At 41.4% G+C, this 12,742-nt stretch overlaps 1 protein-coding gene across 3 annotated transcripts in view; it reads right to left on the bottom strand.

Moving 5' to 3' along the window:
* ZCCHC7 (zinc finger CCHC-type containing 7) overlaps nucleotides 1-3,806 on the bottom strand; it is a 243,653-nt gene extending 239,847 nt beyond the window's left edge. The window contains exon 1 of one of the 3 annotated variants that reach the window (XM_081236168.1): nucleotides 3,750-3,806. The gene's annotated coding sequence lies outside the window, so the exon portion shown is untranslated. The other 2 variants (XM_081236167.1, XM_081236169.1) reach the window with 2 other exon arrangements.
* Between the last annotated feature and the right edge of the window lie 8,936 nt (nucleotides 3,807-12,742).

Genomic DNA, 12,742 nt, shown 5'->3' with positions numbered 1-12,742 from the left:
TAAATAAATGAATAACATCATCAGGTATTTGTTCTAAAGCCCTAATAAATCTAATTATGTGTCTAAAATATGAAACTTATGATGAGATGAATTTCGTAGTTGTCTCCAACTATTTCAAAGATTCTCATATCATCAACCAAAAATCTACACAGATGTTTCAATTAGGTACTAATGGAACACTGATCAAAATGAGAGTGCTGGGAAAAAACTCATTTTTGTTAAAAAAAAAAAAAATCAGGCACAGTATAGAGAACAATTAAAAATGACAATTTATTCTTTCTACTCTACTTCTAGCTATACAGATACAATTTAGAAAGACTAGTTGTTTTCTTAGTTTATCAATTCTCTGCCCAACATGTCAGGGTACTTTTGGTGATACAACCTGCTGACTCCAAAAATCAAATGAACAAGAGCCAAAAATGTACTACACTCATGCTGGAGTTTCTTGTTTTACAGAAATAAAGAAACCAACTTTTGTTGTACACCTTGAACTTACACAATGTTATATGTCAATTATATCTCAATAAAGCTGGGGGGAAAAGATGATTAAAAGTTCTGAGTTAACAATATTGTATATTTGAAATCTGCTAAGAGAGTAAATCTTAAATGTTCTAACCACACACAAAAAAAGGTTAAGATGTGAGGTGATGGGAAAAAAAAAAAAAAAAAGATGTGAGGTGATGGATGTGTTAACTAACCTTAATGTGGTAATCATTTCACAATGTATACATATATCAAATCATCATGTTGTACACCTTAAAATTAAACAATGTTATTTATCAATTGTATCTCAATAAAGCTGGGGGGGAGACCCAAGTTTTAATGCCTTTTTTTTCCTTCTAAAAAGTAAAATATACCTGTTCCCTTCTTGCACTGTCCTTCAGGTTGCTATGCTGTTGTCATACAAGTTGAATGTGGCTGTCTGAAAAGTAATGCTCATAGCATTTATCAGTTTATATTGAAATGTTAGCCTCAGAGGAATACAAATAAAAGATGAATCCTTTCCTTTTTATTTAATAGGTAAATTAATTCTAAAAGAAGCCAAAGGAATTATGCTTCCTTCAAAATCCTCACTGGATCCATCTTGAGGATCCAGTGTGGACTTAAGATAAAACATAATTCCGGTGCAGCACAGAAAAAATTAAAGAGCTAAATTACAGAGTTACAAATTTGTACTACTCTTGGAGCCATCCCAAAGGAAAGGGATTAAGAATAGAGCCATAGGCACACCTGTGAATGTATGCCAAAAATAAACTACAGAAATAAAATAAAAACAGACTTCCTTGGGTCTAAGGGTTTATCTCTTTCCCTGAAATGTAGAAAAATGAATTTAACAATTTAGCCCCTATGGCCTTTAAGAGGATTTTGTCCCTTCTGTACTGAAAATTGTGCTCAGCATAACCGGCTCTTCTATTTATGTAGCTTATGTATGCCAGAGTTAAGGTTTGCCTGAGGCTGTTTTGGTTTATGTTACTACTTTAATTACATTCAATCGCATTTAGTTAGCTTTTTAAATTCATACTCCAAGGACGAATGTGAAAAAAATATATATGTATATAACTGTCTTGATTGAAAAGGACTTCTCAGCTTTTTGATCATTGTACACAATTCTCAAGCATACTTAACTAGATAACATAAAGTCCCTAAGAGAGTCACAAAATTTTAAATCTGAAAGAGACCTTTCAGATTATCTCACCAACCTCCTCAATTTACATATAAGGAAACTGAGGTCCAGAGAGATAAGGAGGCCTATCCAAAGTTACTTAGCTGGTTAAGAACACAGCTAAAACTGATTCACATTTCCCTGATTAAAAAAATAATAATAATCATTTCGAATAAAGATTAAAAAAAAAAACCTTCCTTCAAAGCTAAATTTGCAGTGGTTCTAACACCTAAATTTACATAACAAATACCCATTTTATTTCCGTGGAGTTTAAAAACTATAAAAGAGGCATTTTAATTGGAAAGAAAAGCATACATTTGAATTTGTCAGTTTACCATCCAAGAGCTTCCCAAGTTGGTACACAAAGGCTATAGCAATGCCATGACCAAAAAAGATGGCTCTTATGTAAGAACTTAAAATATCAGTTTGGGAATAAAACTTCTCTGAAGAATTTAAATGGCTTAACAAATATAAAACAGCTATAGAGAATAACTGCAAAGGCTCTCGCTGTTCAAAAGTGAAAGCAGTATTCATTCGCTGATTTTTTTTAAACTTAGACAACTTAAGGCTTATTTAAGCTTTCAGATTTTATTATACAATCTTTAAAGACAACATTTCTGCTCTAACAGTCTACCAACTGGTCATTTCAGTCCTTGTGCTCTTATTTCTCTTCAAAGAACTTTTAGCCTAGATGTTTCTTTTTGATGAGATAGTTATCCATCTCAAGGAAATTTAAATCAAATTCACAGCTTGATATCAAGCCTAGTTTTCTTTAGAACGTGATTAACAGTTTAATTTCAAATTAAAATTTCTGACTTAGTGAGCTATCCTGATAGTGACAGATTTGAAACACTACTGACTCTAGTGTTAAAATTTCTGCCCACTCTTCGAATGGGGCTTTCAATTTGAAGTAAATCAAACTGGGACATAGAATTCAAATGTGGGAAACAATGGTCACAAAAAAATTCAGACAGAATACAAGATGCTGGTGGGAGAAAATAATGCTAAATTTATTCAGACAAGTCCAGCTGTTCCTGACATAAAGTCTTTATAGAATAACTAATCCTATCTCAAAACACTTCCTTCTCCTTTCCCTCAGCCCTTTTTCCTGTTATTACACAGTATCTTATCCTTGAAGCTATTGTACAATCCTCACTTCCACTTCTTCCACAGTTTATTCCCCACCCTCAGACTCTCCTGAAAACAGCGATAGTGAATTATCCCCAAAGCACAATACCGTCTGAAATATACACACAGCCGAAAAATTCAAAACACAACAGAGTTTTGGAAGGGACCTGAAAGTCATTAAATTGAACACTCATTTTATACATTGAGAAATGGACTGAGAAGCTTATTTATTCATTGCGCATAAAAGATCTCCTAATTCAACCCCGTAATCTGAAATCAAGGTAAATACAGCCTAAAGAGAAGATATCTGGAGTCACCAGCGAGAATTGGTGGTGGAGCCCCGGCTAGAACGGAGGCCTGCTGACTCTCCACTCAGCCAATTTTCCCACTACAGATGCAACTCTTAAAGTTGAAGTTAACTGCCGGCTACGATGTGGAGGATAAAGGGAATCATTGAACACAGTCCAAGTTTCCTTGTTTTACGTGGGGGAAGGGGCCCATCTCCCGAAATTTTTCTGTCTCCACAGCTGCAGCTGCTGCTTCTGACTGCTGACGCTGGATTTGGCCCAGGACTGTTCGGTCCTCAAAGGCCAAGCTCTCTTCACGTTTAACTGACTGACCGGCTTTCCTAAAAGACAGGGGAACCTCGGGGAGTGGTGGAGGTAAAATAGGCAGAAACGCCACTCCTCACCGAGGCCATGGGCGCCCAGCCATTTCTGAACCACGGCCTCAGGCCTTGGAGGGCAAGGGAGAAGCCCAGCCGGTCCGCGGAGTCGCGTGAAGCAGAGCTCGACTGAGAGGCCACAAGCCGAGCCCCGCCACGAGTTAAGGGACACAGGGGGAACGCGGAGGCCGGCGAGGGGACACGCGCTAGTTCCACAGCCCAGCGGGCGAGGCGGAGAGCGGGCAGGGGTCCCCCGGCCGCAGACGACTCGGGGTCCGTCACACACATACTCACTGCCGCGGCTGCGACCAGGAAGCACCAACCAGGAACCAAAACGCGTAGAGGGACGGGGAGGGGCGAGGACAAATGAGGTAAGAAAACCGCGTCCGCGCGGACCCGGGAGAAGGGAAGGCACTTCCGGGGAAAACACAGCTCCCGGGAGTCGTCTTCCGTCCCGCCCACCCACCAGGCCTTCTGTACGCATGCGTAACAACTATTAACCCTTTCCCTTCCCCTTCCCCTTGATGTGCCTGTCTTGCTCTGGTCCTTCCCCCCAACGGCTTCTTTCAGAGATACTCAAGCAGCATCTGTGACAGGGGACACCATGTTTGAATGACTTGCACAGAAGATATGCTACTTACCGAGCAAAACCGGGGAGAGTTAGCGCCTTTCTGTGCTGGCGAGAAAAACTACATCTACCATGATGCTCCGGGGCGAGGTTTAGCCCGGGCTCCGCCTCCTTTCCCCCTGACCTCGGAGGACACCCTCCATGTGCCACGTGGCGCGGGAACGGAGCCGAGACCCAGCAAAGGGACGAGGACCGGTGCGGCAGACGGCTTGGCTGGTGGACTCGGGGAATCCCAGAGAGGGAGAAGCCTCTTTGAGAGCGCCTGGTCTAGATTCTTCTCTCGAGCTAGGTGACCTTAGGCAGGTCCCTCCCACCTCTAAGTTGAAGGTAAACTTAGTTTACACTGGGGCGCTTCCGGCTCCTTTTTTCCCCTAGAATACAAGACAACAGATTTAACTCTTTGTGAACCTTGAAGAGCTGAACTCTTGCGAAAGATTGAAGTCAATACTGGTCCTTTGGAAGCCTCCGGAGGCTACAGATTGTGTTGGGAGTCCCTGGCTTCGGTTCCTCGTCTCACACCTTATTTTAACAGTAATACTAAACTCAACTGTACATCTTTATCAATTCGTCGGCCCTTGGCAACAGTTTTGAAAGATAAGTTTGACATTGATTATTTTTGCCAACATTTATCGAACATCTGTTTAAGAGCCAGGCAGTGCTAGCAATTGCGAATATAGTGGTAAATGTTTTAAAGTCTCTGGTCTCACAGAGCTAGAGTCTACCTAAGAAAGCAGAATACAGATAGTTTGCTTATAGTCTAAGAGTTTGACCGGAAAAATAATTAGAAATTTTAGTTAACATTATGGTAAGTGCTAGGAAGGAGGACAGGATACAATGAAAAGGTAAAATTGGAGGACCCGTTATGCAGAGGAGGAAACAGGCTAAGAAAAGGGCCACAGAAATTACTAGATTGTTTATGAGGTAATGTGTATTGTGTAGAACAAATGTTATCTTAAAAATAATAATATACTGAGCTTTTATCAAGTGTCAGCCTTACTCCTATAAATTTACTATGTATAAACTTTAAAATTTTAACAACGCTTTGAGGTTGAGAGCTTTTAAAAAAAGGAAATAGATTCAGAGGTTAAGTAACTTGCCCAAGGCCACAAGGCCAGGAAATGCTCCCAATTACTATGCCCAGTGCTCTCACTATTACTCCTGCATTCAACAAAGATTTGCTATGTTCCCATGCTCAGAATGCTTAGGCACCCTCAACGGCCCAGTGGCCGTTGCCAGAACACACTATGCTCTATCACATCTGTGCCTTTACAGAGAGCATTCCTACTGCCTGTAAAGTCCTCCCTGTCATTCACCCTACTCTGCTCAAGACTGGGTCTTCAGGGAAATTTTCCAACTTAACCAGACAGAACAGGCATTCCTTCCCTGGGCTCCACTACACTTTGGACAAACTTCCATCAATACAGTTACATTGTCTTAAAATTGTCTCCTAACTGGATTGTGGGCTCCCAGAAGGCAGAAGCTTTGACATTTTATCTCTGTATCTTCGCCAGCTAATATAGTGCTTGACAGACAGCAAGCACTCAGTAATGGTGTTAAAGGAATGAAGGACCTCTAAAACTACCTGAGGTTCTAGGAAACCAAGAACCAGATATGGATCCACCAGCTATCAGTCCAGTGGGAAACATGTCATGACTCCAAATAACTGGAATGCAGTGTAGTGTTCCAACTGTGTGTGTAATCCAGGTCTCTGAGTCTCCCCAAACCACCTCACACTCTCTGGCCCACACCTCTTGAGATCACAAGTGGTAGCATGCACAAATATCCTGGAGCCTCTCTTAGAATGTCCTAAGGAGTCCATTTATTTGAGAGAGGAAGCACCTGCTTTTGCCAGGGCAGTGGCAGCACTACATCAACAGTGAGCAGCTGAACTGGAGTGAGGGGCCAGGAGAAAGCAGAAACCTGCTGCACAGGGCAGGCCAGGTGGGGGATATAGTGTAGCAATATCTGGGCAAGTGACTTACCCTTACCCTTCCATTGCAGAGGGAGGAGCTACCTCCTTTATTTTATTCTGGTTTAGTGGTACCTAGAACCTCTGAAAAACTAATCATTTTGACCTTTTATCAGTTGCCTTTCCATTACTATCCATTCACTGGCAGCCTACTATGTAATAACCCCTTGTGAGCCACTTCAGGTATATTGTCTGCCAGATATGTTGTGAGGGAGTGTTAGCCCATTTCACTAGTGTGGAAATTGTGACTTGGCGAGGTCATGTGACTTGCTCTAAATGACAGAGCTGGTATTCAAACTCAAGTCTTGTCTGAATCCAAAACCTATGCTCTTTTCTATGCCCAAACTGCCTTTCAAAACTAAACTCCTCGAGGGTGGAGACTATGATGACCTGCTTCTGTCTCTCCAGTACTTAACCCAAGGCAGAGTATGTTTCAGGCTCCCAGAGGTCACTGGTGGAATGAGTGGATTCAGCATGGAATGTTTGCCAAATGAAAGCCTGGGTGCTATATGAACAGTGTTGTGGAACAGCAAAGGAGGGAGCTGCTGGCTGCTTAGGAGCAGTGGAGAAGCCTCCTGCAGAGGAGGGGGCCAATAAGTGGTTAGTAAAACAACAACAACAGTCCAGCATTCTAATCGTAAAGAGCACAAACAGGCAATTCACGGAAGAAATCCGAAAGGCCATGAACTATGATAAGTGTTCAGCATCACTAATAATAAGAAAAATATGAATGACCTCATACACTGTGGATGGAAATACAAATTGGAAAAGCCTTTTAGGGGAGTTAGTTGACAGTATCCATCAAAATTGTAAGTGAGCTATGTTCTTAAATGTATGTAGAAAAATTGTGATAGAAAAAAAAGGAAACAACAAATATTCATCAATAGGGGATGAAATAAACAAGGATACAGCTATACTATTTTTTTTAAAGTATGCTGCTTTTAAAAGAATGAGATAAATCTGTATGTACTGACATAGATCTCCAAGACATACAGTTAAGTGAAAAAAACAGGCAAATCGCAGAGCAATAGGTGTATTATGTACTCATTTTTGTTATAGTTTAAAGAGTTTGTGTGGCTGTATATAGATATGTGTGTATATAATGCATAGAGAAAATACTAGATGGATGTCAATAACAGTGGTTACTGACTTCTGAGGAAGGAAGTGGGAGTGGAACGGAATAAAGAGGGACTTTCACTTAAAAAAAAAAGAGACATAATTCAGTGGGAAGAACACACATCACTTCTGGGGTACTCCTACCAAAGCATATAACCTGAATATAATCATGAGGAAACTAAGAGACAAAAACAAATTAGGGGACATTCTACAATATACCTGACTCTTAAAACACTTCAAAAATGTCAGTCATAAAAAACAATGACTGGGCTTCCCTGGTGGCGCAGTGGTTGAGAGTCCGCCTGCCGATGCAGGGGACACGGGTTCGTGCCCCGGTCCCGGAAGATCCCACATGCCGCGGAGAGGCTGGGCCTGTGAGCCATGGCCGCTGAACCTGTGCGTCCGGAGCCTGTGCTCTGTAACAGGAGAGGCCACAACAGTGAGAGGCCCGCGTACCACACACACACAAAAAAAAAACAATGACTGAGGAATTGTTCCATGCTCAAGGACAGTAAAAGAGACATGGTAATACATAATAAATTCAATTCATGATCTGGGATTTTCTTTTGCCAGAAGGGATATTATTGGGACAATTAGCAAAATCCAAATAAATATAGATTTGATGACAGTGCTGTATAGCTGTTTTTCTCCTGATTTTTATATTTGTATTATGGTTATGTAAGAGAATGTCCTTGTCTTTTTTAGGCTGTATAATCTGAAGTACTTGCAGTAAAAGGACATCATGTCTGAAACTGATTCTCAAGTGGTTCAGAAAAAAACTGTTTTGGGGGCAAAGGAAAGGGAGAGAGAAAGGAGAAGGATAACACAAATGTAGTAAAAAGTTAACATTTTGGGAATCTGGGTAAAAGGTATTCAAGAGTTCTTGGTACTAATTTTGCAATTTATATCTAACTCTGAAATTATGCCAAAATATAAAATTAAAAGGAAAACTAAAAAGAATAAGAGTTTGCCAGGTGGAGAAGGCAGGGGGAATCTTCTGGCAAATGAACAAGATAAGCAAAGGAAACTGACAAACATGAGTCTTGCATTGAGAAACAATCAGTGGCTCTGAGTGTTCAGATCATGGCATGGTGTGGGGAGAACGGGAGGGGAGAGGGTAGGAATCATGAGCAACACAACCCACAAATGGACCCAGTTCCCTGCTACCTTATATCGGAAATGAAGATTAAGCGTTCTTTATGCCCAGCCTCAAGCCCTGCAAAAAATAACTCAAGTTCTTATGGCTGCCCTGTCATTTCATTGACAATTTCTCTTCATCCAGTGACTATAGAATAAGAAACCCTAGGACAGTGGCTGAAAGAGACGTCTAGGACAACTCCATCATTTTGCAGAAGGGAAAACGAAGACCCACAATGAAGGCAGGATTTGCAAGTTCCCAGCAAGTGTTAACACTGGCTTCCAGTTCACAGTCCATTATTCTTTCTGTTGTGCAAAATTCTGAAAGGTTGAGGCAGGAATAGAGACTGACAAGTGAAGTGAATGTTACCCTTTAAAGTTTGGATGTTTTTCATTTGCCACAAATACAGACTTAATGTCAGTACAGTTTTAAAATGTAATTATAGAAACTTGTTCACTTAAAGCCCATATGTTGCAGCTGGTAAGCAATATTCAATTCAAGCTCCTAGTCTGAGGCAGCAATCAAGGTGATTCTTGGGAATTCTCAATGACATTGATACCCATCTGGGTTTGTTGAAAAGTTTAACATCCTTTTTTATTATTCATGATTTTGCACTTCTTCACATTGCAAGGTGATGGAGAGAGCACACAATTTTCATCCATGAAATCATTCTTGAAAATTTAGACATTCATACAGATGGCTTTTAATTTTTCTTAGAGACTGCTTTTCCTTATAAAATCATGAAATTTTAAATATATACACCATAAATTAAACTATATAAATGATAATATTCTCATTCTAATAAAATCCTAGGGATAAGGAGCTAGTATTTCAAGGACTGTATTCGCATTCATTATTATTCCTAGTTGGAATTGTGTTCCTCAAGGCTTAGGTCTAAGGGACTGTATAACAAACATTGAGTAGCAAGACTTTTGAGATTCTAATTTATTTAAGAATCATTAGATTCCATACAAAAAAATCTCAAAGCATGTCATCAATAACATGAGGTTACAGAGAAACACGTGACGAGTCTTTGGAGGGCCCTACCAGGAAGGGAGCAACATCATGGTTTGAGGAGTTTTAGTGTGTTTTTAAGAGAGACGTGAGCATGTTTGTGGCTGTGGGAAAGTAGAGAAGAGGTTGAAAAGGCAGGAAAGACTTGGGAATGATCAATCAAGTGACCTACCAAGGTAGACAGGAGGAGATTGGGATTGGCAGTTTCTCAAACTCTAATGTGCCCATGAATCACCTGGGGATATAATTAAAATTCAGATTCTGGCTCAGTAGGTCTGGGGTGGGGCCTGAGATTTTCCATTTCTAACAAGCTCTCAGGTGAACCTGATGCTGCTGGTCAGTGAACTACACTTTGGGTAGCAGAGGGGTAGAGTTGTGAATTGTGTGTTCATTTGCCTGTTTGCCTCCAGACCCTGAAGCAGAATCCTTCCAGATAAACCCTATTGCCTAACACAGTACCTGTCATATAAAAGTTTGTTGAAAGCATTGAATATATGAAGACGTGCATTTGCCATTGTCTATAACTATGGAAAAATGAGGAGGAACCCTAAAAGTCCAATGACACAAGACTGGATAAGTAAATTTTAGCACAAGTATACTTTGGAATATTCTTAAGTAATTTAATTGGTCTTTTGAAGTCCATATGATAATATGGGGAAATTCCTATGATAAAAACTTAGCTTGTGAATTTTTACTTATATGATAGCCACTGTGTGAAATTATGCATTTGGGCAAGAACCAGATAGAAAAAGCAAGTTTGATATGTTGGAGCAATAGGATCATAGATGAATTTTTTACATTTAGATATCAATGTTATAAAAATTCAGGTGAAAAGTAACACTGTTACACATATGAAAGAAAAGAAATCAAACATGGATATTCTAACTGTAGCAAATCAAAACAGAGATGAGTAACTCCTACACATGGTAGCTTAGATTGGGTTTGTATGTATGGTTTAAATATATATGTATATATTAATTTTTCCTGGTGCAGTCATTCTTTTATTCTGATTTGAAAGCTTCTTTCTTCTTTTGTCTCTTCTTTCCTTCCTTTCTTTTCTTTCCTTTCCTTTCCTTATGCCCCTGTCCCCTCCCTGTTTTTAAGACATCTCTCCCTTAAGGAATTCCCATTCCCAGTGATAGCTCATCAAAGGAGCACATGAATAGCTGACATTATGTAATGCTTTGACATTTGGCATTCCCAAGACATTACCCCACCCCTGATGCAGAATAAGTTGTCAGAGCATGAAATTGGTATTTTTACATATTCTTAATGTACAGATGTCAGTCTGAAAACCATTCACTAGTATTATGATTACATTCTTTGTCTCCTTTTCTTTCTATGCCAAGATCTGTTCTTGTGATTTCTTTTCTTTTGGGAGTTTCAAAGAGGGAAGACAAAACTTTAATAATCCAGCTTATTGATTCTGCCAAAGGTAAAAGTAAACGTTTAAGTCTCATTTTTGGCAACGATACTTCTGGCACAGGAGCAGAGGTGTAACAAGAAGGACCGGATAGATGCAAAGGGGAAGTACAATCAGTGGCCCACTTGATGGTGCCAGATTCCTCAGTGTGTTGCAGTTTACAAGTTTGTTAGTCTGTGTTAATCACAGAAATGAATGGTCTAGGCTTGTGGAAGAAACAACATGTCTAAAAATAGGAAATACACAAAGTAAGAATGGAAGGTATTTAGAGACAGTCCTGACCATCTTCCCTTATATTCAGCAATGCCCCTATAGGATCCCTGACAATGGGCATCCAGTCTCTGTTAACACCTTCACTGATGGACATCTCACTACCTCACAAAGCAACCCACTCCATACTTGGACAGCTGGCAAATGCTGTCTAACATACTTTCCCCCTTCTGGTAACAGCACCAGCTTCCTTGGATGAACAGCTACTTCATACTGTGTGGTTCTGACAGGACACAGGGGTGGTGTGCTGCTCCGTGGCCTGTTTGCCCTCACATCCCACCTTGCCTTTCCCCTGCCCCTCTCTGTATTGCACAGGGGAGGGGGCTGACCCCATAGGCCCTCAGTCCCAGACTCCCATGTCAGCTGGGTTTTGGCAGGTCCAACCAATGGGAGGCATTGGCAGGAGATTGGAGGGGGAGAAGTCAAGGTATTTGTCCCCCTTTATAGAGAGGGAAATGGTGTCAGATTCCTATACTGCAGCTGCGTTTCCTCCATGTCTTAGAGTCAGCTCCCACTGCACAGATCCACCATGATTCCAACTTCCCCTGGATGATCCCCGCAGCACCACCACCTCCCTTTATCCCTTCAATTTAGGATTAGCAGTGGCCTGGTCATATCTGAGAACAGTTGCTTCACTGTTCTCAGGATGGCTCCTGAAGCCCTTCCATCACTTGTGTATAACCAGTAAACTCCCTCTGTTTAGAGTGGCTTATATTTCCTTTTGGATCCCATCTGATATGATTCCACTTGTGACCAGACCTGACAATCATAGTGCCTACTTCCAGCCAAGTCATTGGCTCTGTTCTGGGCATGTGATGCAAGCTGGACCTATCAAAGTCCTACTCTAAGGCTGTATATATGCTTTTCAATGAGGGTCACTGAGCTTGGGTAGGATAGGATTGGAGTCTGCAGCTATGTCTACAACACCTATCTGCAGAGTGAGAGAATGAAGCTAGCACAAAGAAAGAACCAGCAAGGAATGGGGAGACTTCCAATGACATCCTTCAAGTTCCTAAAGTCCCTGAAGCTCTATCCTGAGCTACCCATTCACATGAATCAAAATAGTCTCTTTTTCCCTTAAGTTTCCTTGATTTGGGCTTCTGTCCCTTGTTTTCCTTGATATGGGGCTCATAGCCCCAAAATAAGCCTGACTAACAGAGACAGACTTAGTTGGTAGAAAAATACTCCCTTCAGGAAGCCCAACTCTGTTTCTCCATAACCTCTCCATCATTAGCCTGGTTCTCAGCTCTGGGGAGCACAACATTCTTGGCCTCTTCCCATCTATGCAACTCTTCTGACCTCCAGCATGGATCCAGGCCACCCCATTCCCCGCCTTCCCCACCAAGGCCCTGCTACAACTCCTTCTCCCTTCCCAGTGTCTGATGTCTCTACTGGCTCCCACTGCTTCTCACAGGCAATCTTCAGACATGTTGCTGACTCATCCTTGCCTCTCTCCAAGATGTGCTGTTGGCAAAAGCCTCTGGCCCCAGGAACTGGTTAGAAGCTCTCTGACCCTCCCTGTCAAAGAGGGGCATTTGATGACTCTTTTAGTGGCCCTTTAGGTACTGAAGGCAGCCTTTGTGTTCCCCTCCCCTTCCTCCTCTCAGGACCTCAGACCCCTTTGTTATGATACGTCACAGAGAGGTCCATGGGGAGAGATGGAACTGACAGCTGAGCAGGGACCAGGCCACAAAGGGCCCTGAATGTCATGCTAAGGAATTTGCACCTT

This window comes from Mesoplodon bidens, assembly GCF_964165515.1.
Source record: "Mesoplodon bidens genome assembly, chromosome: 6".
Classification (NCBI taxonomy): Eukaryota; Metazoa; Chordata; class Mammalia; order Artiodactyla; family Ziphiidae; genus Mesoplodon; species Mesoplodon bidens.
Note: the sequence above shows the minus strand (reverse complement) of the source record. Positions and strands in the feature narration are given on the sequence as shown.